This window comes from Hermetia illucens, chromosome 2 (assembly GCF_905115235.1).
Source record: "Hermetia illucens chromosome 2, iHerIll2.2.curated.20191125, whole genome shotgun sequence".
Classification (NCBI taxonomy): Eukaryota; Metazoa; Arthropoda; class Insecta; order Diptera; family Stratiomyidae; genus Hermetia; species Hermetia illucens.
This window is the reverse complement of record NC_051850.1, coordinates 65,611,081-65,635,729: the sequence shown is the minus strand read 5'-3', so window position 1 is coordinate 65,635,729 and position 24,649 is coordinate 65,611,081.

The following is a 24,649-nucleotide window of genomic DNA, read 5'->3' as shown; positions in this document are numbered from 1 at the left end:
ACCATGCGAAGCAGATCGCACTATATGATTCCGAATCAATCTGACGATAACTGTGTCGATTTTTGGCACAGCAGCAGCTGCATACATCACTTCGTTAGTTACATAGTGCTCATAGTTTGACGAAACAGTCCTATTAAGCCCCGTGCAAGCACGCAGACATTTCCTTTCAAAGATCCTTATTTTCTCCATTTGGCCAGCACTCAAATTAAACCAGATAGCACACCCGTAGGTGAGCACCGGTCTAACCAAAGTAAGATAACAAATAATCTTAACCTTCCGGCTAAGATGTGGAGCATAAAAGAGTCTTCGAAGAGACATGAATGCCTTGCGAGCGCTTTCTAGCGCGACTTTAACGTGCTCGTTAAATTGGAGACGCTCGTCAAGACGCACACCCAGGTATCTAACGCACTTCTTATGAGGAATGCGCTCAGAACTATCCTCGTTCGCGACAATGTAGAATCTCTCCAATTCCTTTTCAAGTTCCTACTGGCATACGCCAAGGAATTTCGATACAGAATCGTTTCACACTTTTGCGTATTGATTTTCATTCGCCAACTGTTCGTGAAGAACTTAATATCATTGAACATCTTCTGAAGTTCAACTTGCCCCTCAGTTACCTTCTTGTGCGCCGTGTAGGCTATCAGATCGTCAGCAAAGGCGACCAACGACCTTTCAGGAGATTTATTAAAATCGAAAGAATTGAGCAATTCGCCGGCAAATACCGCAAAAAGTGTAGGTGCAGTCACTGTCCCTTGCTGTAATCCATTCAGAACATGAAATTCTCTGTTAGTAGTGAGATTTCCGTCCGTAATGACAAAGCATTTACCATACAGCATACTACACATCATCGCTACGATGTGACTGGGAAACTCATTCTTCAGGAGCCTGAAAATCAGTCCATCCAACCAGACGGTATCGAAGGCCTTTTCCATGTCTACGCACTCACCATTGTTAATCCGCCAGCAAATATCAGACGTTACCTTCGTTATTGCATGTATTGTCGAGTGTCCAGATCGAAATCCGATTGGGCGGTAGCTTTGAGGGCTAGATGAATCCTTCCCTCTCTTTAAAATCGGGAATGCTCGGGCTTTCTTCCATTGTCCTGGAAAGAAGGAATTGTTCAATAAATTATTGAACAAAATGCAATAATTACGAATGGCAATGTCTGGTAAATGCCTGAGGACCACGTAGGGAATGCCATCCATACCGGATGATCTATTATTGTTTACTCTTCTGAATATGGAAGTTAACTCTACACATGAGACAAAGTAATCAAGCAGATTATCACTCGGTATGAGATCAGCTTGCAACGCAGAGCTAAATTGGAGAACTGTGGTGCCGTTCAGGCTATATTTGAAATTGTGGATATCTCGTTCTACAATTTCCGAAAGTCGCGTTGGTGCTAAGTCCGTTCTGGGCCGATGCACCGATTCAAAGTGCTCCCCTATAAGTTCGAGTTTCAGAGCATCATCCATCACGATGTAATTGCCTTGCGCATCAGCAGTTACACTATTCGTGTCTATACCTGAGTCAATAAGGTGTTGTATCTCGCTGCCACCGACTTTAATTCTCGGTACAGTTATTCGTGACCTCTTCCGGAATAACGTATTTATCTTAGTAAACATGGAATCTGGATCGCTTGGTGAAATACCCTTTAACTTCTCCCGCCATTGGAAGTTCACTTCATTTACGTAATGTTGACGGATAAGATCCCGCGCGATGTTTGGAAGTGATTTGAACTCAACCAATATGGGATGATGATAGTCCCCATATCTCCGATAGATTTTGTTGACGCGAGTGAGCAGAAGGCTTTTCACTTTTTTCAACCGTTTTATGGCTGCAGTTTCATATCCTTCCATATTATTGCGAGGTTTAATTTTAGGGACGACTTGTTCAATTGTTTCCAGCGTCAAGTTCCCCAGCTTGAGAAGATACTGAAGTATTTCCTCATTGCTCAAGTTCCTGTCACCTGGTGCAATTGTACTATCGTTTTCCCCATCAAGAGGTGGGCATTCCTCTCGATATCCCCGAATAAACCTCTCTTGGAATTTCTTCCAATTTGTTTGTTTAAAGTTCAGCCTGTGGACGCCACCGTCCATCGGCAGAACTCTTCGTCCATCAAACAGAACTTCAATAAGAATAGCGTTATGGTAGCTATCATAAGGAAGAGTCTGTAGTTTCCGTTGAGGATTCCTAAAATTAAAGTTCAAGCGCGCGTCAGCAATGCACAAATCCAGATAGGAATTTGCCCTAGGCCAGGTTGGACTCTCTGACCCATATAATTCGCATTTATACTCTATCTGGTATTGCTCTATCCAAGATTTGAGGAATACCCCTCTGGGATTATTTGTGGCGTTTAGCCACGAGGTATGCTTAGCATTCAAGTCGCCAGCTATAATATAGTAATTATGCAGCCTATTCAGTTCGAGTATCGTAAACAGAGAATGGAATTCCTCCTTGAACTTGGCTCGGTTGTTTCCCACTGCATAGACTGACAGAATGTATAAATTCCCTCCTCTAGGCAGTGAAAAAAGAATACATGAGACTTCGATACACTCAAAGGTTTCAAATTCAGACCTATTAATATGCCTGAAACGATAATGGAGACCCACAAGTATTGCGGTACCACCTCCCCCATCACAATTTCGTCTATCGTTCCTCACGAATTCAAAATCCTTGAATGTTATCGAATGCCTCGGATTGAGGTAGGTTTCTGAAATCAAGACTATGTCAGGCTGTTGTCTGGCAGCGAAATCAAGGAGCTCCGCTGTTCGATGGATTCCTACGATGAAATTCACATTAATCGCGATGATCCGGAGACCATCCAATGGTACCGCTGTGACTGCAGACCTAGCAGCGGGCATGCTGTTTGTGTAAATATTCTGCTATGCTATTTATTTTTGTATTGTGTACGTGTAGCGTATGTGCATGTTTTCACACATGCACATGGTTAGTATTTTATTGAGGATAGTGTTCATCCCGCCACTTGCATCTTGTTGGGGCTTCTTAGCTCCCCCTTGTCGAACTACTTCTGCAAATGGGATCCCCGAGACGATTGGTGCCGAAGGGACGGTACCGTCCAACGCCGTTGACACCTTCGTTCTTTGGGCCGATCTCGGTGCCTGCTGCCTTGTGACCTTAACATTGCCGTATGCAGGACATCCATGGTACGAAGCCGGATGGCCTCCGCTTCCGCAGTTAACACAGAAAGTTTTTTCCTTGCCATCTGCTTCAGTCAGCGAACATTCAGCTGCGGTATGGTCTTTCCCGCACTTTACACATCGTAAGGTCATTTGACAGTTCACTGCCGAGTGACTATAGCGTTGGCATCTTCGACACTGGACTATTTCGCCCCTTAGCAGGCGCTCAAAACGAATGGCCTGGTAATTAAGCGTCCTGATGCCGATCAGATCGCTTCCCCGGCTCTCCGGGCTTATCTGCACGAGGCAGGATTCGTTTTTCCAAAACGGATCTCCTCGTACTAAACCGTGACACTGAGAGGAACTTGACCTCAGTTCCCGTCTCCCGGAGCATTTTGAGCACCTCATCGGGCTCTCCCTCCGTATCCAAACCTTTCAGAAGGAAGGTTTGCACCTTCTCTTCCTTTGGAGTGTAGGTGAAGTGAGGAGCCTTCACTCGCTCGAGGACCTCCCGTGCTTTTTTGTAATCTACAATTTTATTACATTTGACTTGGGCTCTCTCGGCCCCAGTCTTTTTAATAACAAAATTTGAGAGCCCCACGCTCCTATTAAGTAGAGTGGCTAAATCTCTACCACCTAATTTATAAACATTAATGCGGGCACCCTTTCCCCCTTTTCTTTATTTCGGGTGCTAATTGTATCCCCAGTCGGACCATTTTTTAAATTTTCACTCGTACTTGCATTATTTTTTACATTATTTAACATTTTTTCTTGAGTTTTGTTTGTTTCTTTAATTTTTTGGAAACATAGACCAAAAACTCACCCAATTTTCCATCTTCACTACTGCAACTTGCCTGGTTAGCATCCTCTTCTGGGACATTTCCATCGCCACCGTTGTCGCTGACTCTCGTATCGTCTGCTTTACTGCTCTCTATGTCCTCCATACAGATGACAGATTCGCTGTCGAGAACTTGTTCGCCCTCAAGGCAGCCCGGTTTCTCCATGACTGCAAAAGTAGTCGAAGAAAGCTTAACCTTTTTTCTGGCTACCTTTGGAGACAGCGGGCCCGCCTCCCCAGCCATTAGCCGCTCTGTAAGCTTTCCATTTTTTTTTATTAACATTGTCATTTGCTTTTTTAAATCTTCGAGTGTCTTCGCCAGCTCGCCATTTCTTCTTTCAAGATTGGCTATTCTCACTTTGGCTATTTTCAAGTCTGGATCCTCCTCATTGCGGACTCCACGACCGATCCGAGTGCCTCTAGGCCTTATGGTGGGGGGCGGTCTGGTCCGCCACCCGCCGGCCGCTCGCCGCTCATTCCTGCCAAGCCAAAAAAACGAATTTTTTCTCAAAACTTTTTAAGGAAAAGTAACTTAGATAACAACTCAAAAGTAAATTAGTTTCAATTAAGTTTTAAATTATATATTATTAATTAGGTAATATAAGTATCTTTTTATATTCTTGATAAAAGTTAATTTAATTTCAATTTTAGATTATTTTTATTAATAATATCAATTTGTAGACCGGTAAACAGCGTATACCCGGGGTCCCCTGGCTCTCCGTTAACATCATTGATTAGCTCCTGCGAGGAGCGTGCTTTCTAACTGTTGATTTCATTGCGGAGGTCTTTTCTCTCCCCCTTCTTTTATATTCTGTAGATCAAGTTACCTGCGTACTGGTGGATGACTTTTTTTGCGACGTAGTTGCGTTTTGGATGGGAAGAATTACAAGCTGCCGTTATAAGGCTCAGTGCTGAATGAACTAATGATTCAGCCGCGATGCTTCTGTTTGAGTTCTGTTCTACCCAGTACGTTTTTGCCGGACGTCAAAATATTGGTGGGAGGCATTGACCGCTTCGAAGGAAATATGCTGATGAACACTGGCCACGAAATTTTCCGGTGCCATTGTCAAACTGCTGACACTAAGAAGCAAGCAGCTTTGGTTACGCCAGGGATAGTGCTCTTGCAGCCTGCGCGTCGGAATGTTGGAGTGCTATCGATATTTAAGATAATAACTTCTGTCCTGGTGGCCATCTACGAAATTTATATGCCTCGAAAATCTGGATGACGTACGCCTCATTCGAAAGCTCTGGCGTTAAAGTCTCATCCGAGTAGAACTCTCACTTCCGTTCTTGTCATTAAAATGATGGACATATTCGATATCTTGTGCGCGCTGTTGTCAGCTTTTAACAGATCTCATTCGCCGCAACAAGTGCCCAATTTATTGTAAAAATCTATGGAATGAACCACTTTGGAAATCGCAACGGTTTTCATTGCTTCTCGGTTAGAATGCTTGTAAGTTCGCCGGTTGGTCAGTGTTTTGTCGACAAAAAACTTATGCTGGGAGGATTTCTTCTCGCGGACTTTCATTTGGATATTCTCAATCCAAAGACAAGTATTTCAGTTGATGAACCACTTACCTGGTTTGGGAATCCACGGGATTGCATAGGCCGCTTTTTGAACCGTGATGATTCCAAGTTTCTTTGACATTTGTGATGGTAGGCAACCGCGTAATTGAGATCATTTCCTCCCTTTTTTCACGAAGTCGTCACCATTTAACAAGCGGCGGGCCAGCGCGTTCCTCACTCCGGTTTATTGGTGGCTTGATTTGCAAGACAGCGATCAAAGGCCGAAGTTGAAGGGCAATGGTCAGTGACGGTGATAAATTGTCGACGTCCTATGAGGATATAGGCAATTTCCGCTGTACAGTTTTCATTACCAAATGTATGAATATCAGGCAATCGTTTGATAAACCATGTATTAATAAGTGCAAGGTCATGGATGTCCTCAAAATCGACTATTCACTCGCCTTATTCCAAGCTTCCAATTCTTCTCTTACCTGTTCTCATCGGCCATTTTACCCACATGATCATTGAAATCCGCATTGATGATGTAGTACACCGGCGAGCATGTTACAGGTTTTTGTATCAGAATCGGTTCGGCCTGTCTATAGTGCGTATCATCATCATCATTATTAATGGCGCAACAACCGATATCCGGTCTAGGCCGGCCTTTATAGGGAACTTCAAACATTCCGGTTTTGTGCCGAGCTCCGCCAATTTGATATCCCTAAAAGCTGTCTAAGTTCGTGACCTTCGCTATCGCTCCACTTCGCCCAGGGTCTGCATCCTCTTCTTTTTCTATCGTAGATATGGCCCATATAGATTTTTCGGGATGGATCATCCTCATCCATACGGATTAAGTGACCCGCCCGTCGCACCCTGTTAAGCCGGATTTTATCCAGAATTGGACGGTCATGGCATCGCTCATAGTCGCCCATTCTTATGTAGTGGGCGAAAAGTTCTCCGGAGGATTCTTTTCTCGAATGTGGCTAAAAGTTCGTATTTTTTCTTGACCCCAAGTCTTCGAAGAATGCATGAAGACTGGCAAAATCTTTGTCTTGTACAGTAAGAGGGTTGACCCTATGGTTAGACCTTTCGAACGGAACAGTTTTTGTGAGCTGAATTAGGCTCTGTTGGCACCCTAGATAGGAAAAATTATCAACGGTCTCAAAGTTGTACTCTCCTATCTTTATTACGTATTCCTGTTTGACCAATGCTATTTCGTATTGACTTCATTGATGTGTAGCTCAAAATCTCGCGCCCATTACCGCCAGCTCGTTCTGGATGAAGGATGATGGTTTGTACGTCTCGGGTCCATTCCATGATGTTAATGACGTCAGCATAGGCCAGTAGTTGGGTGTACTTAAAGAGGATGGTGTTTCTGGCATTTACATTAGAATCGCGGATCACTTTTCCCACGGCCCGGTTGAAAAGAACACATGATCGACTACGGTGGGTATGCTGAGAAAAAATGCATCGTGTGATTAGCTGAGAAAATACTGAGCTTCATTAGCCGGTTACCAAATCGGTCGGCTTTTTAATACCCTCAAAGTTGGCGATGCTAGCATCGAACTGAGTATGTGAACCGCCAGCATAGAGAGATTTATGCGATTAACCGATACACTTCCTATGTGTATCAAATTGAAATTATCTTTAAATTTTGTAAGAATAATTTCCTAGCCGGGCGCTTCCGACATTTAGGTTTTGCGTTTATTTCATGTGAGTAATTTTCTTTGATGATTTTTCATAGCTGAGGAGATAAGATACTTTTTCATTTGTTATCAAACTCCAAGATTTATGTACCTATCAAAAGACATAAACATTGTGCCTATTACCAAATACTGCACATATCCATGCATATATAAATTGACCGTACTTATATTTCCGGTTTACGTCATGCACAAAAGTATACATATGTACGTATGTACATTCGTACGTTGAATACCGCGGGTTTAATATACTAATATATCCATCTGGGTTAACTATCCGCAAACTTCATTAGCACCTACCTACATACACACATATGCCTGTCTGGAGTAATTTATAATATATTGATATACAATTGACCCAAAAACTTAAAATAAAATGTTTCTTTTTGACCCCCAATTCATGTGAGCTCACTTTGTTGTGGTATTGACGAATTGATATGGGATAATGATGTCATACAGAACAAATGGCAAAGTTTCATCCTCTGTAAAAAAATTGCATCCTCCATTCACATGTATGGGGAACTCCCCTTAAACTTAACACAAAATGGCGCCACTTGCTATATGTAAAGGGAATATCAGACCACACGCCTGTACAAATTTTCGTGACAATCGGTGTACCCGTTCTCGAATAAATCGGGTGTGACAGACAGACAGACGGACAGACAGACATCGAATCGATTCTAATAAGGTTTTGTTTTACAAAACGCGCAAAATTTTGTACAAAGTAAATTTTTAAAATATGATAACATGTTTTATTTGTGCAGATATCGGAATGCGATTTATTTTGGGACATAGATTGCATATGGATTTTTCTGCTGGATAGGTTCCGAGAAGGAGACTTCTTTCACTTTTTTGGCTCACATTCTGAGTCCTCATTACGTTCTTTCGGCCAATATCAGAAATAAGAACATTCTCGAAAAGCACTAATTGAACCGTTCCCTTTGATACCCCATCTGGCCAATCTTTTTGAAAAATGTTTTACGTATATAGGGAGGGCCCTTAAACCGAGCAGAAAATGATGCTACTTGTCAAGTTTCAAAGTTAATCTTGTGTGATAGACGGACAGGCAGACATTGAATCGATTTCATTAGGGTCTTGTTTGATACGAAACGAAAAGCTGTACAAACTCCGCTTCCTAACCATAAGCGGAAAAGGAATATTAAACACAAGCTTGCCCCCAATTAATGAATAGGTTGCTCGCTTAAATCTTTCGTTTCAATCAATTATATGTATTATATTAAATATACAAAGGCGCCCAGAGTTGAGATAGAAACTCCTTTCATTTAAATTATTGCTTACGTAAGTGAGATTTCACCCGAGGGATAACTTATGTACTGTTTATTATTTTTCTAAATGGCAACCAATTATTTATTTATCTTCCTACTGTCTACAAACTGCCATTGTTTGGTTGGCTTTAAGATACAGGGGTTTCTCTTCCTAGAATAATAAAAATATAGTGAGAAGTTATTCTTAAGTTTGTTAATTTTTCAGATAATCCCCAAATATTCCAAAAGTGCTGTATAAAAAATAAAGCTTTCTGCATAATGTATAAAGAAAGTATGTTTGTTGGAAATCTAATCCCAAATTTCCACAAAATATATGCATACTTTGTTAAAATATTTTCGTATTTGTATGGCTTGAGCATTTTCGTTTAACCCTAGCATACTAACAGGCGCACTTTTTTAAGAAATGAACACTAATTCGCAAGATTAATTGAACGCTGTTGAACTTCTTACGAGTTTAGAGCTACAAAAATACTCATGACAGAATCATCATTATCATGAACGGGGCAACAAATGGGATACGGTCTAGGCCTCGTGACAGAATACAACATTCAAATAAATACAGCCTTGGCTATAAGTATTAGGCACCCTATATTTTACATCTTTTTCCTATTGAGCGTGAAAAATTAAACTCTTATCAATATTTTATTGATGCCCCCTTGGTCTTATTACAGCAGCTATAATTTGCGTTGTAGTCCTATATTAGCTTCGAAAATTGCTGAGCGCATGTGGCGTTCCATTCGTGGATTATAATATTTCTGAGCACTATTGTGGATGTAATGGAAGGCTCCCTTACTTTGTGCCTTAGGGTACCGCGAAGATCTTCGATGAGTCTCACATCTGGGGACTCGGTTGGGTAATTTAAAAAGTCAATGCTATTCTCTCAAAATCAAACCATTGTGGCAGCTGATTTGTAATGGGATGACTTAACTTGTTAAAATTTAATAAAATTCAAGACGGTTTTACCGACAATGTGGGTTAATGGAGGCATCAAACCAGTTTCTAGCACACACACATGCATTTTAATAGCATAAAACTGTTTCCTCCATGCATAACAGCGGCCCTCGCACAATCCAGATATGCGAAAAAACCAAAATCACCTATTTCCGAATTTTTTTCATTCTCATAATTGGTGTTAAAGCATTTAAGAGGGCAACCTAATACTATGTAAACACTCGTATGCAAAATTTTTCGATAGTTCAATTCGTCAGACGTCGTCAAACCCATTCCAAATGATTCTTTTTTGTCCTGCTTGAAAGGCTACTGTTTCTTTTTTAAGATCCACTTCGTCTCTTTCTTGTGGTACAAGCATTAATAACCTTTTTATTTTTTTCGGCAGATCCCTAGCAAGCTCAGACAATTTTTTTAAGATCCTTAACAGGCTCGCGAATAAGTTCCCAGTTCTGGTATCCCGCATTTTCCCGATGTCGATCTATTAGCGTGGCACCCTGCCTCGGTAAACGTTTTAATAACAGACTGAACTACTCACTGCGAATATTTCATTTTTCTCTAAAAAAAGAGTATTTTTATTCGTTTTGCTAGCTTGCTAATTTTACCATTTTCATAAACACAACCATCGGACCAAAAAAACAACAAAACGCCACGTGCTTGCACTAACAATAGCCAAGACAAACTGATAACACTTCATTAAGAGAAAACTCAGAACACCTGTTTTGGGCTTTCCTTCTGATGTTCCATTAATCATGATAAAAAGTTCACCCCCACCTCCTTCTGTTTTTCCCGCAGGGCTCCCATATGATATTACGTCGTGAGGCTGGGTCGGAATTTAATCTATATCTGTGTTCACATTCCTGCCTAAGCTTCTTCAGTCCATATCCTCTTCGATTTCAATATATACTTCATCATTTTCATGTCCCCCCGTTCTGCGAACCTGTGAACTTAATCCAGTTGACCAGCCTTGGAGCAAGGAGGTAGCGACTCGGCCTTAGGCCTTCTATATGCATTAGGTATAGTCCTCTGGTGTTGTATGCCCCCAATATACACCTAAATATTTAAACGCAAGCCGGGAACGTATGGTTTGTGTTCTAACTTTGGTAGACGTGCACTTCCTTCGCTTAGTGATAAGCACTACTTCCGTCTTATGTGCGACCGATAAAGCCATGTTCGTCTGCTAAACTTGATGTCTGTTTCATTTGCGTCGAGCTCATTAACGAGTCGGGCCACAACTGTCAACCCAATGTCATCCGCGAAGTCGTGAACACTCCGTTATGCATAATTATCCACGAGAGTGATCCTAGGATTTCGGTCTTTCATTTGAATCGCAGCGCAGGTGCCTATCAATTAAAATGCCGCCAAAGATACGCACCAGGTATTTCGGCTCGTCCAATTTTTTTAGAGCTTCTAATATTTTGCTCCGCAGAATGGAACGCATTTTTCACTTCAAGTGTTTATCCTCTTTGACTACGGCTTTAGATATGTTAGCCATCAGATTAACTGTATCGGTCGGAAACCTCTTCTTTCTAAATCCGAATTGGTTCTCAGAGACACCACCTTTCTTTTCGGCAATCAGAAATTAGTATAATATAATATATAAAATTATTATAATTTAGAAGGCACATCGGCCGGTAAAATTGATAGACCAGTAGCTTACTCCAAACTACAATTTTATTTTATTATGTATATATATTTCGGGCCGGTGTTACGAAGGAGCTCAAAGAGTTATTTAGCTTGAAAATGGGAGTTAGTCTTCGTTATGAGCTACCTTGACAGCTGTATTAAGTGCTTTGTTAGGCATGCTATCAAACCCGGGAGCTTTATTTTCTGCTATTTTCTCTATAGGTTGCAGAACTTCATCCTCATTTACCGTTGGAAGTTCAATAGAATTTACCTGGACCATGGAAAAGTTAGCAGTACTCATATTTTGTGGGAAAAGCTTCGTTACTATCATGTCTTGCAGATTAGGGCAAGTAATTGGTGGAAAGCGTTTGCCATTGATTTTAAACATTACTATTCTGTAGGCGCCACCGCAGAGGTTTGCCTCAGTTTCCATAACAGCCATTAAAAATGTCCGCCAGCTTATACAGTGGCTCGTAACCAGATCACTTTCTGTTTCACTGACTATGCTTTCCGGATTTGAGCTGGGCATTCCCCGAGTTCAGATTTTTACGGGAATTCCGGTACTTCTGGGAACCAGTGCACCTTGGCATGGACGCCATAACGTGTCATTTGCAATTCCTTTTGGTATTTTGTTTTACAGCAGAACCTCTTTGAAAGTCTCCTCGTCAAACCCCTTTACTCCCCATTTTACAGCTGTCTCCCGGGACCAACTTATTTTCTAACATTGTATGATTTCAAAAATTATGGTCTGATGGTCGCTTTCTGTATAATTTTCACTAATCTGCTATTGGATATGCTTAGCTTCTTAGGATTTTCCACCTTCGGAAAGTGTTAGGAAGAACAATATTTGTTAATGGCTTCATTCGTATTTTTGTCAGAAATGGTTACACCAATTGACACCAAATTTGATGAGACTGTCAACGCATGAATGCTGTGAGAACGATGTTCTACGTTTTGAGAGTGGGCCCCCATACATGTAAGAGGGGACTGTACATTTTTCTTCACCCAATGTAGGCATGTGGGATGTTAAATGAAGGATTTCGATTAGTGTGGGATCGTGGGGACCAGAAATTGCATATTTTTTACGTACTCGTTCTCAGAAACTACTCAACCGAAAAATATCAAAAGAAAACCATAAGGCTTCCCCCGCATGGTGTCTAGGCCTCATACCGATATTAAATTAAAGAAAGTTAATAATGGTATATTATTAGGTTTCCGAAAAATTGACTGAACCTTAAGTTTATCCTCGTCCCATAAAATTGCATTGCAGTTTGGTTAAAATTCTTCTTTTATTAGTAAAGTTATAGTAGGTCAAAGTTTTCAACCAACCACTGAATATCAGCATCACCCTAAAGTGAAAAATCTGACATATTTAAAACATACATTTATATCTACACTATATTACAAGCTGATCTCGATAAGCTTAGAAAGCTTGGTCTCCATACCCACCTTTCACGTCCATACTCGAGGCATTTTAGTCCATCCCTGACTTCTTCGAGTATAGGTGGTGGGACAGTTGTCTGTCTTGCCTCTGCTCATTCTGTATGCGAAGACGGAGTTGTGGTTGCGTCCTTACAAAATATGGTTCGGGGTTGAAATCCTGCTGTCACTGGTTTTGTAAAGTTCTAAAAGAATCTTAAATTGTGTCTCTTAAAGTTATAGTTCAATCTGGTCCACTTGCCAGTTACATATTATATATTCTTTCAATTTTTTCTTCTGCAGAACTTGATTCAACATATTTGCCTCGTTTGCCTCTTGTGGGTTCCTCCTGATATTGTTTGTATGCAGGGCTTTTCTCATCGGTGGCCACTGAACTTTGTCAAACCATTCATTACTTATACGTTGAGATTCGTGTCCGTTGCTCTTCTGTGCAGCCGCATTGATTGCGTCTTGCGTCTGACTCCACTTGATACCAATGCTATAGGCATTTTGGTGTCAGTTCAACGCCTGAAGTGTTTGCTTTTCTAACGCTCCGACATATCTTGACCGCGATTCTTCCTGATGAAACTTTTCGCTATTAAATTTGACAGCTGGAATGAGCCTGTTGTTCCCATTGTATACTATTTGTATACTGTTTCTTAAGGAGGAGTGAGCAATCTGTTTGAACATCTTCTCGTCTGCATTGTGGACCCAGTTTTCCATACTTTTTTCCGCTTTTGACTGTTTTCAATGGGTTAGAAGTTGTAGTATGTACCTCACTTCCTAATAAATTCGTTTCTTGTCACGCTGGGATATATAATCACCATGAACTGCGCAATAACCAGTATCTGGTCTAGGCCTGCCTTAGCAAAGAGCTCCAGATATTATTGCTTTTCGCCAAGGTTAATCAATTGTTTTACAAATGAAACTTTTAAAAAGGTGTTTTTCGGGTTCCACGCAGGAAAACGCTGTGCTTTTCTTAAAGAAGCAACAAACGACATTTTAACGATCCAGAAATCGCAGAAATATCTTCTGAATAAACAAAAATAAAAATTAGGATGTGATTATTAAAATCTTAAAATCTTAACTGATCGTTAATCTGCTATACCTGGTTCATAAACCTTCGCCTTCTCTGAAAAACACATGTAAGGCCTTGGTTTTAATTCTCGTTCTTTTAGCGAAGGCATTTGAACGTTGTTCCGACCGGTGAATTCGCGCTTCGTTACGGTGATAGGTAAAAACATACGACATTTTAATAGTTTAACCCCGTTTAATTTTGGAACGATTCGGAATATCGAAAAAGCCCTTTCCCAAATATGCTACACTATATCTAGATGCAATTCATGTCAAAGAATTGACTCCTCGGATCCCACACACGGGATGACCCTCTTAAAATCGGCTCAATGTTTGTCTGTTGGTCACACACGATTTACACGAAAACGACTGAACCGATTGCCACGAAGGGGGATTCCCATTCATGCGAAGGAGGGATGTTATTTTCTTTGACAGAATATTGTCATATAAAGTATCAAATGAAAGGGCTATTAAGAAATGACAATGATGCATTTATACGAAATCTAGGCCTCAAAACTCATTCTGCTCCGATAATCCGCATAAATATCCGCTGAACGATCTAATATTAGCATGTTTTAGAAGTTCTCCCGGAAACCCCTTTAAGTCCATGCTAATAGTATAACATTTATCATTAGTATAGGTGATAATATAGATCATAATTCTAAATGCAATCCTGCTATTATTAACAAAGTTAGAGCAGGTCACTGCACTCCGCCTACCTTCAAGTATTTCAATTTGGGATCTGGTTTCTAGATTCTCCCTCTTTGCACAAGTGCCGAACACTGTCCCAGAACGTGTGTGGAGCTTTCAACATACTCCGCGCAGAACCTAGAAGCAGTGCAGATATCCCCAACTTACCTAGGTGATAATTTAGTCGGTAGTGAGTATTCATACTATAATCCGTAGGATCTTCTTGGTGAGGTTTAAATAGTCCTTTGTACGCTTGGGCTCGTGCCCCCCACCTTCAAGTGCACAGTTCCATTCCTGGCAGGCTCGCCCAGTATAGCCCCCTCAGCCGTTCCTCTTCATTTTTTAATGTCATAGCCATGAGCTTTAAGTATAACTTTTTAGTTCGTACAACAGAGGAACTCAATTAGCACGAAAACTCCCAATCTCGAGTGAAAAGCCAAACCGTCAAATAACAAATATAATAATAATAAAACTTTTTAAACTTTGATTCAAGTCACGAGCGATCTAATACCGAGTGTTCAGCGCCGCGGTTGGATACAGAAGAGACCGACTTATTTCCATGCGGTCCTTACTGTCCCAACCAACGGCATTTTTCCACCGCTAATTCTCCACTCCCCTGGTGCGTTCAGAAAATGACTGAGTGTAGAGTTCGCCATCTACCCGTCCGCATCCGCAACATTCGAAATAAATTTCGAATGCCGCAGATCCTCCCGCGCCACATCACTCCGCCCCCAGACGAAACCTAGGGGGTTTCGGCGACGGATCCCGGAACTTCGTTCGCCGTTAATCCATAAAGCGGACACGACGCTGCTTCGGGGCGCACACGGGTTTCAGCCTGGACAAAGAGACCGCCTTTTTGTGACCACCGATCTCGAGCTGGAAGAAATGCTCTCCCCTCTCGAGAACGCGGTACGGGCCCTCATATGGAGGCTGCAGCGGCTTCCTTGGGCGAACAAGCAGGTATGGACGAGTGTCGAGTGGGTGGTGGCGCTTTGATGCGTCGGAGATTGTCCCTCAGCAGACGCACCAACCCCGTCTCCGTGAGACCCGATCTCTTGTCGAAGACCGGATCGCTTGGGAGTCTTGGGTTCTCCCCGTATACCAGCTCCGCGGGGCTGGCAGCAAATTCCTCTCGGCGGGTTGTACGAAGGCCGAGTAGGACGAGAGGCAAGACTTGAGTCCAGGACGGTTCGTCGCGTGCCATAATGGCGGCTTTCAGCGTCCGGTGCCAACGTTCCAGCATCCCATTGGATTGCGGGTGGTATGCCGTAGTCCGCTGGCGTTTAAAACCCAGGAGTTTGCCTAACTCGGAGAAAAGGGTGGACTCAAATTGCATTCCCTGGTCAGTGATGACCACTGCAGGGACGCCAAAGCGAGGTATCCACTCTCGGCAGAGGGCTTCGGCACAAGATTGCGCCGTAATGTCCTTCAGAGGTATTGCCTCAGGCCACCGCGTGAACCTGTCGATGATTGTGAGGCAATACTTGTAATCGTGCGAGTCTCGCAAAGGCCCTATTATGTCGAGGTGTATGGTGTGGAAACGCTTGGTAGTGCGGGGGAATGAGCCCACTTCTTTCCTTACATGCCTGGAGACTTTACACTTTTGGCATGCGATGCATTCTCTGGCCCAGGAATTGATATCCTTGTTCATGGAGGGCCAGAAGTATTTTCCGGTGACTAACCGGTTTGTTGTCCTGATGCCGGGGTGCGTCAAGTCGTGAACTGCGTGGAACACTTCCTTGCGAAATGTGGCCGGAATGTATGGCCGAGGTCCCTTTTCCGAGTCTTCGCAGCAGAGCGAGAGGTTTGAGCCGAAGATGGGCAACTCCCGAAATTTGTATTTGGGGTTGGACTTGAGGCTCTGAAGTGCTGCGTCATCCACTTGCGCCTTGGCAATAGCCGAGAAATCGAGTGAGGCGGGGATGTTAACTTCGGAGACACGAGACAAAGCGTCAGCAACAATGTTGTCCTTCCCGGACACGTGCTGGATGTCTGACGTGAACTGGCTTATGAAGCTCAGGTGTCGAAGCTGACGAGGGGACGCTTTGTCGGGCTTTTGTTTCAAAGCATAAGTGAGAGGCTTATGGTCCGTGAACACTGTGAACGGCCTGCCTTCTACGGAGAAACGGAAGTATTTGATGGACAAGTACGCGGCGAGCAGTTCGCGATCGTAGGTACTGTAGTTCCGTTGAGCGGGATTCAACTGTTTCGAGAAGAAGCTCAACGGCTGCCAAACTTGATCCACCTTTTGGTGAAGGGCAGCACCTACTGCGATGTCAGAGGCATCAACAAAAACGGCTAGCGGTGCATCTTGATGAGGAAATGCCAAAAGTGTAGCGTCAGCCAGTTGCTGTCGGGATTTGTTGAACGCGCGGACAGCCTCTTCAGACCACACAATCTCTCGTGTGTCTTTTGTTTTGGGTCCAGACAAGTACGCGTTCAAAACGGACTGGTGATGGGCGGCCTTGGGCAGGAAACGACGGTAAAAGTTTAGCATGCCCAAGAACCTCCTCAACTCCCTCACTGTTTTTGGACGCGGGAAGCTTGTGATTGCTTGCACCTTGTCTGGGTCGGGCTGTATTCCTTCAGAGGAAATGGAGTGGCCGAGGAATCTCACCTGTTGTTGAAGGAATTTGCATTTCTCAACGTTTAAGACTAAACCGGCCTCAAGGAGACGTTGAAAAATGTACTCGAGATGGGCTAAGTGCTCAGACTCAGTGGAACAAGCGACCAAAACATCATACAAATAGACGAAACAGAAATCAAGGTTTCGCAGGACTGAGTGAATGAACCTTTGAAAGGTTTGCGCCGCATTGCACAATCCGAAAGTCATTCGGGTGAACTCGAAGAGTCCAAAGGGTGTGCATATTGCCGTCTTTGGAATGTCTTCAGGAGCTACTGGGATTTGGTGGTAGGCCTTGGCTAAGTCCAAGGTCGAAAAGATGCGGCAATTCGCGAGGTGATGCGCAAAGTCGTGGATGAGTGGAATCGGATATCGGTCAGGAACAGTCTGTGCGTTTAGCCTTCTGTAATCCCCACAGGGACGCCATTCGCCATTTGGCTTAGGGACCATATGTAAAGGGGAAGACCAACAGCTGTTTGAGGGCCTGCAGATACCCTGTTGAACAAGTTGTTCAAATTCTTTCCGCGCGATAGCCAGTTTCTGGGGTGGTAGAGGACGCACCTTTGAGAAAATCGGGGAACCAGTAGTATTTATGTGGTGCTGCACATTGTGCTTCACTGGTTTCGAGAGACTACACTCAGTAGTAATCTGGCTGAACTTTTGGAGGAGTGTCCGAACACGAGAGTCGGAGATGTCTTCCAAAAGAACGGAAAGGTTATTGTCAGCGTGAGATACCATTTGGCCCGACGAATTTAGTTTGGTTGTGGGGTCTATAAGGGACTTATTTTGCAAGTCCACCAGCAACCCATAGTGACACAAGAAGTCTGCGCCTAATATGGGGAAGCTGACATCCGCTAGGATGAAACGCCACGGAAACGTCCTACGCAAGCCAAGACTCACGTCCACTTGCCTGTACCCGTATGTATTGATGCGGGAGGAATTTGCTGCCGCCAGTTTGAGGGGTTGTGGGTATAGTCGATGATGCTGGGGTACGGGAAGAACCGAAACCTCCGCACCCGTGTCGACGAGGTAGTTGCGCCTGCTGAGGGGGTCGAAAATAGGCGACGTGGCGCTGCGCTCTGGGTGGCCGTCGCCAAGACCCCCCGCGGACCTAGTTTTTTGCGGTAGGCGCGAATTTGCAAGGTAGCGTACATCTTGTCGCTTTATCTCCGAAGTTACGATGATACCAGCAAATACCTTGGTCCGCAGGCTGTCTTGACGACCTGCTACCCGAACGCCCTTTTCGTGTGGCAGACCGTGAGCGAGCTCGCGACCTGGCACTCGAACGCTGAGCGTCCAACGTCGCCCGCATCTCGGCCACGCTGGCAGTTAAAGCCGCTATCTCGCGCCGTAAGTCGCTCACCTCATCCGACTGTGGTTGAACGGCCGCTATGGTTGGGCGAACGTACACCTCCTGTACCTGGTCGGCCGTCGCTGCTAGTTCCTCCAAGGAACCGGAGACGCAGGCTAGGATCGCCTGGGTGCCCTCCGGGAGCCGACGCAGCCAGAGCGACTTGATCAGATCGTCGCCGATCTTGCTCCCACCCAATTGCCTTATTTCACGAAGCAATTGGCTGGGAGTTCGATCACCCAACGTTAAACCCGCCAGCAAGTGGTCTAATTTTGCCGACTCGCTTGCCGACAGGCGCCTGATCAACTCGCTCTTGAGCTGCGAGTACGATGCCGACTTCACTACGTCGGACACCAGAAGTATGGACTCTTCGTCCAGGCCGACCACCGCGTAGTTGAAGCGGGTCGCGTCCGATGTGATGCCGGGCATTTGGAACTGTGCTTCCAAATGCACGAACCACAGCTCGGGGTTCCGCCGCCAAAACGGAGGAACGCGTACGGCGAGGGCGGTCACTTGTGGGTCCGATGGGCCTGCCGCGTCTTTATTGTCAAACGACATTTTTCTTACCGAAAAGTACGAGTTTGTGATGCAGACGCGGTGAGTTTATACTGAAACGCGGTGAAATTTACACCGACACGGCAGGCCGCACCCAAAAATGCACGCACGAACCGAGAAAAACGACGACCGAAGCGGACGCTCTCCAGCGCAGACCAAAAACACCAAGGAAACGGAGAACCCGCGATGCGAAACACCTCAACGCCGTCTCTTGCAGCGGCTTTAATTTTTATTAACACTTTTTAACTTTTAATATAATTAACAATTAGTGCGAATATTGCACAACTAATGATAACAATTAAATTTGATACTAATATAAAATGAGTAAAGAGATGAGATAATAATAATTTCACTTTTTAGGATAAAGTACAATAGTAACGACGTCGCAATAAATATAAACTAGTTCCTTCCGTGGATAAAATATGAAGCCTGAGATTTTCGCTACTTTTAAGCCGAGCTGGGGTCCTCCTCGACGGCGGCGCTGGTTCGAATTCGTCGGGCTGTAGCTGCGGCGTTGGCGGTGCTGGGGACGGCCGTTTGCTGCTGTTGTTGATCGTTGCCGCGACTACTCCTGTCTCTCTCCTGTCTGCAATCCCAGACGTTCGATGAATGTGCTACGCGCACCGGACTGTAGACCGAGATTTTGCGAAGAACGAGCGATTCAGTGAATTTCGATGGTGGTTTTATAACGTTCTCGTGTGGAAAATAGACTGAACCGTCGAATCGAAATTCGTGGAAAAGTGTGTTTGGTAGCAAGTGCGGCGCAGCAAAATGAGTGGAGGAATGCCTGAGCTGGGGAAAACACTGCGATCCTTTCCCTCTTCTTTTTTATCGGGGTCACCACTTAAGTATAACTTTTTAGTTCGTACAACAGAGGAACTCAATTAGCACGAAAACTCCCAATCTCGAGTGAAAAGCCAAACCGTCAAATAACAAATATAATAATAATAAAACTTTTTAAACTTTGATTCAAGTCACGAGCGATCTAATACCGAGTGTTCAGCGCCGCGGTTGGATACAGAAGAGACCGACTTATTTCCATGCGGTCCTTACTGTCCCAACCAACGGCATTTTTCCACCGCTAATTCTCCACTCCCCTGGTGCGTTCAGAAAATGACTGAGTGGAGAGTTCGCCATCTACCCGTCCGCATCCGCAACATTCGAAATAAATTTCGAATGCCGCAGATCCTGCCGCGCCACAAACTCATCTCCGATTCCACATAAGGGTTCTGGCCGGTGTAGAGGCGTAACTGCTCCCTTCCTGGCAAGTTCATCCGCTGCCTCGTTGTCTTCTAACCCTACATGGCCTGAAGCTCAGAGTATCCAAACCTGATGGTGCGTATTCAGTCCTTTAAAGCATTCCCATACAAGTTTAGAATTAACCTGGTTGGATCTAAATGTCTTGATTGGAGCTTGGCTGTCGGTCAGAACAGCAATGTTCTGGCCTATATTTTTTATAGAATGAAAGAGGCATATATTTCCCCCTGCTGGTGTGCTCACATATTGGTTCAAAGTGTGTTTTCCTTGGACCAATGACCCCGACGCCCGCTGCCTCTAATGTAAAGAATCCGTCAGTGTATCAGGTATTCAGTTGCTGGTTTAAGCCGTATGTCTCAGCCACATTCTCCCAGTTTGCTTTGTTACTCCAACGTGTTTCAAACTTCTTATCGAAGTGAAACCTCGTTGTCATCTTATCCCTTGGTATCAATAATTCAGAGTACCCCCTAGAAAGAATATCAACCTTCCTTTGATTTAGGCAGCCTCTCGCTTTACTGATACTCCCGGTCATCTCACCCTCCTTGCCTGCATCTGTGTGTACAGTTGGAAAGGAGCCAATCTCAAGAGGACCTCCAGGGATGCGTTTGGGCATGTCCTCGTTGCCCCACTGATATACACGCAAGTCTTCGGAGTTTGTGTAACTCCCTGGCTTGTAAGCTGAGTTTAGTTCTTTCTGCCCAGATTAGCGCCCATAGGTAATCGTTGGCCTTACTAAGGCTGAGTATCCTCGCTATGAGTTTTGCGGAGTAATTTTTGGTTTAGTGCAATTTCCAAATATTTGACTTCTGTTTCACCTGCATGCCATGTAACTTTATGGCTCTCAGGTGATCAAGCTCACGCTTCCTAGTGAATGATACTATGGTGCTTTTGACCGGATTGATGCGCAGCCCCTACTTTAGTCCACTTTGGATTCTATCATAAACATATCATATTTGCCCTTATGGATTAAAACAATTTCGTGGAACTGAAACTGTATTCCATTATTTGTTAGCTTGTCCAGGAGTTCATTCATTACGATACCGCACTTAAGAGGTGACAGTACCCTACTTTGAGGGCAACCTTGAGTAGAATTCATGCAAAAAGGTTTGTATCTGTCGGAACTTCTATTTGTCAACTCTCTAACATTCTGCTCATCCAGAAAACTAAGGTGTTTCCCACTCCTTTTGAAAAAACGCAATCAGTGCTATTTCTTTTGTTTCTATATCTACGGAATGCCTTAAGACATCCGTCAGCTGTTACGGAGCACTCCCAGTTGACCGTCCTGATCGATTAGCGTGCAACATGAATGTAGGGGATTGCGCATTACAATGTTAGTTCTAATATAGTTGTCTACGACCTTCTCTACCGTTTTAAGTACGAATCATGTTAGGCAAATCGGTCTAAAAGATTCCAGATGAAAAGTATCCTTTTTACCCGCTTTCGGTATTGAAACCAATTTTGCACGTCTCCGTGCCCTTAGTATATATCCCAGAGCTATGCTGTCTCTTATCACCCCTCGAAAAGACTCTAAGATGATTTTTAGGCATCCCTGTAGTAGTGCTGGGAAGATTCTACATATTCCGAGTGATTTCAGTAGTTTAACACTTCCCACTACCCACCTTACCCTAGCTTCAGAGCATATGTATTTTGCTAGTTTTAAGTTCTTCTTTCTTCCACTTTTGTTCGTTGTTGGGGTGTCAGGCAGAATGTTATCGCCCGCTGCCGTGAGGTAGGACCCCGGAAAATGAGTTCTGGGAAGCAGGAGTTCTCTGCCCTCCTCATTTTCGGTAAATATCCCATCTTCCTTCTTCAGATAGAAAGAAGATACAAGAAGATATCTTTGGCTCTAGCTTTGTATAGCTTGCTCGCTTCTGTGGTTTGTTGGATCCCTTCATAGGATTGCGACAGCTGGCCTCCTATGCGTCAATGATAACTTTGTTGAGCCATATTGCTACTTAAGTGCGATACATTGGAATCCCAATCCGTTCTTTTGGGATTCTTTATTATTCAGTATCGAATCTGATTACTCTGTGATCCGACATAGAGGGCTCATCCGACACCCTCCAATTCCTAGTCAACCGTTCATCAGAGTATTTCTTAGAGTTATGTCTAGCATCTCTTCTTCAGTGCTGATCAGGAATGATAGAGTGTTCCCAAGGTTATATATTTTTAACTTATTGCTAAGAGTAAATTCAAGATGATGCTCTTTCTTTATCGCTGCTTCCCCAGATTTCGTGATGGGCGATCTCCTCTCCCAGTAATTCACCAGTCTAGCGGTCTCCGGTCTGTCTTTCAGACAAATACGATTATATTTGAAATAACGTTCAAGAATTACGGATGCCCTTGGTTTTTCAGAGCGCGAGTCGACCTACCGTATACCCAGGGTTTATGAATCTGCACTACTCCAGCTTTTGCATGGTAAATGTTTACGTGGGCTATCTTGGTGTTGGCCATTCTCCGCTTCTTTTTCACTGTCGGAGAATTAGCTCCCTTCTACGACTTTGCACTATGGCCAGTTTTTGGGAGTACGGCCAGTCAAATGACTTTGACTGCGCTAGCGTAGTTAATGGCGAGCTTTCTGACTCCTGCCTCCAGCCTTGACTTACCCAGGAATTACCCGTCTCCTGGGTCTGGATTTTTTTTGGAGCATTCCTCTTAAGTGGGTTTCGCTGCAATCTGCTTTCATAGCTCCAATAAAGATGGCTTAGGTCTGCCCTGCGACATCTTAAGGGCCTTTCTTCAGATAATACAGGTACCATTTAACCCCTGCGCCACTGATGCCTCTCTCCTTTCTGACGTATGATATACTGATCTCAGACGTGTTTTTGCTTGTCCTTGCTTTCTGAGCATTGGACTTTGTTCGTTGTAATCCTCGCAATATGGCAAGGTTGCCCTTAGCTAAACTGCTTGTCAACCCAACTTCTCCGTTTTTAAGTGTCTTTCAGTGTTTTGGAGATGTGTTTCCTCCTGATTGGCCAGTTTGTGTGCGGTACGGGGTCCTGCATGTTTGGTTTCGTCCCTTTTATTTTTTATTCGTGTACACATTTGGTTCAGACGGGTATGGGGTAAGGAGGTTCACCGTGCCATACCGCCCGTAGAACGTTATGGGCAAACTTACTCACTAAGGCGGCCAGGTATCAGGTATCAGGCGAACTATCTAATTTGCATGAATCGAATGACATCCTGGATTGGGGAAGGTGTTTTTTGACCCCTAGTGTAAATCGGTAGCATTTTGCTTATAGTCGGTCACCTTGAACAGGATGTGGCTATCACCATTCACTAACAGTCTTGGTAGACGGGCGGCTTGGACAGTCACATGTCAGCCTCCAAGAGGCACATATCACCCTCAGCGAGAGGCAGGTTGTTCCCAGGAAGCTACATTCCGCGTCGGACTATCCTCCAGTGCACTGCCCCATGTATGTGTATGTGCCTATAGTTTTCAGGTAGTGTTCAATAGGATAGATATATGTGTAAGTTAGTACCAGCCGTATTTACTTTGGAAATAGAATAGAACAATTTGAATGCGTGCATACATATATATGCCCTACAATGCAACGTTTATTTATTCAGGATAAACACAATATTTATGTCTTTGATATGTATGTACACATGTAAAGCTTGGAGTTTAGGAATTAATGAAGGAATATTTTGCATTTTCAGCTATGCACGTAGAGTTGCTATTTTAAACGATGAACACAAAACACTCATGCCGAAGTGTCCAGCTTCCGATTTCCCGACTTGTTTTATCTGGGTTCGAATATTGATCAAGGTCCGCCTAGTCACTTTTAGTTGGGATACCGAATTTTCCCATGATCGTGTACTGTTTGATCCTAGCTATGCTATCATAGTTGGCCGTGAAAGATGGCGATGAAAGATGGTGCAAGTATTGACCAAATTCCAAAAGTTTTTTAATCGGTTACCGCGGAGATATATCTATCTTGTACCTTTTAATCTGTTCGATGAGGTCTCTAAGAGTGCCAGTTCAGAATAAGAACCGCACGTTTCAGCTTCTAAACTCGTATTCCTATCTCTATTGCTTTAATCATCGTTGTAGTTCCGATCCCATCAAATGCTCAGCTTTTTTGGTGTACACTGAACAAGCAGCTTATTAGACAACCGGGCAGAGAACTCATCGTTCACCATCTCTGTTCTGCTACCTGGCCTTGCCCAGGTGACACCAGTATGGAGATGTGCATTACCGAAGTCTTAGGTGAGGATCGCAGTGCCGAATTTATAAATCTCGCCGAAACATATTCCGCCCTCTGACCCCGAATGCCAATCTCATCTTGCGGAGCCTAGCCTTGGGGTTCAGCGTGCGTATCTTATATAGAGTTACTTCAAACAACCTAGGTAAGATACTATACATAATCACCGGTGCATCTGTTTTTCTTGGATCAAAAGATTTAAACGTCCGCTGAGAGTAACGCCAAGAAGAGAAGTGATCCCACCAGAGACCAGCTCCTCTTAATTTCTGTCATCATGTTGGATGATCAAAAAATAAGCGCCATCACTTAAGGGAAGAACTTTTCTACCAACTTTCGATGTAAACTGTATCAAGATTTGATGATTTTTTGTTTTTTCCACGTAGTAGAAGGGTCACTATAAAAAAAAATATTTTTGACTCTTGAATCCA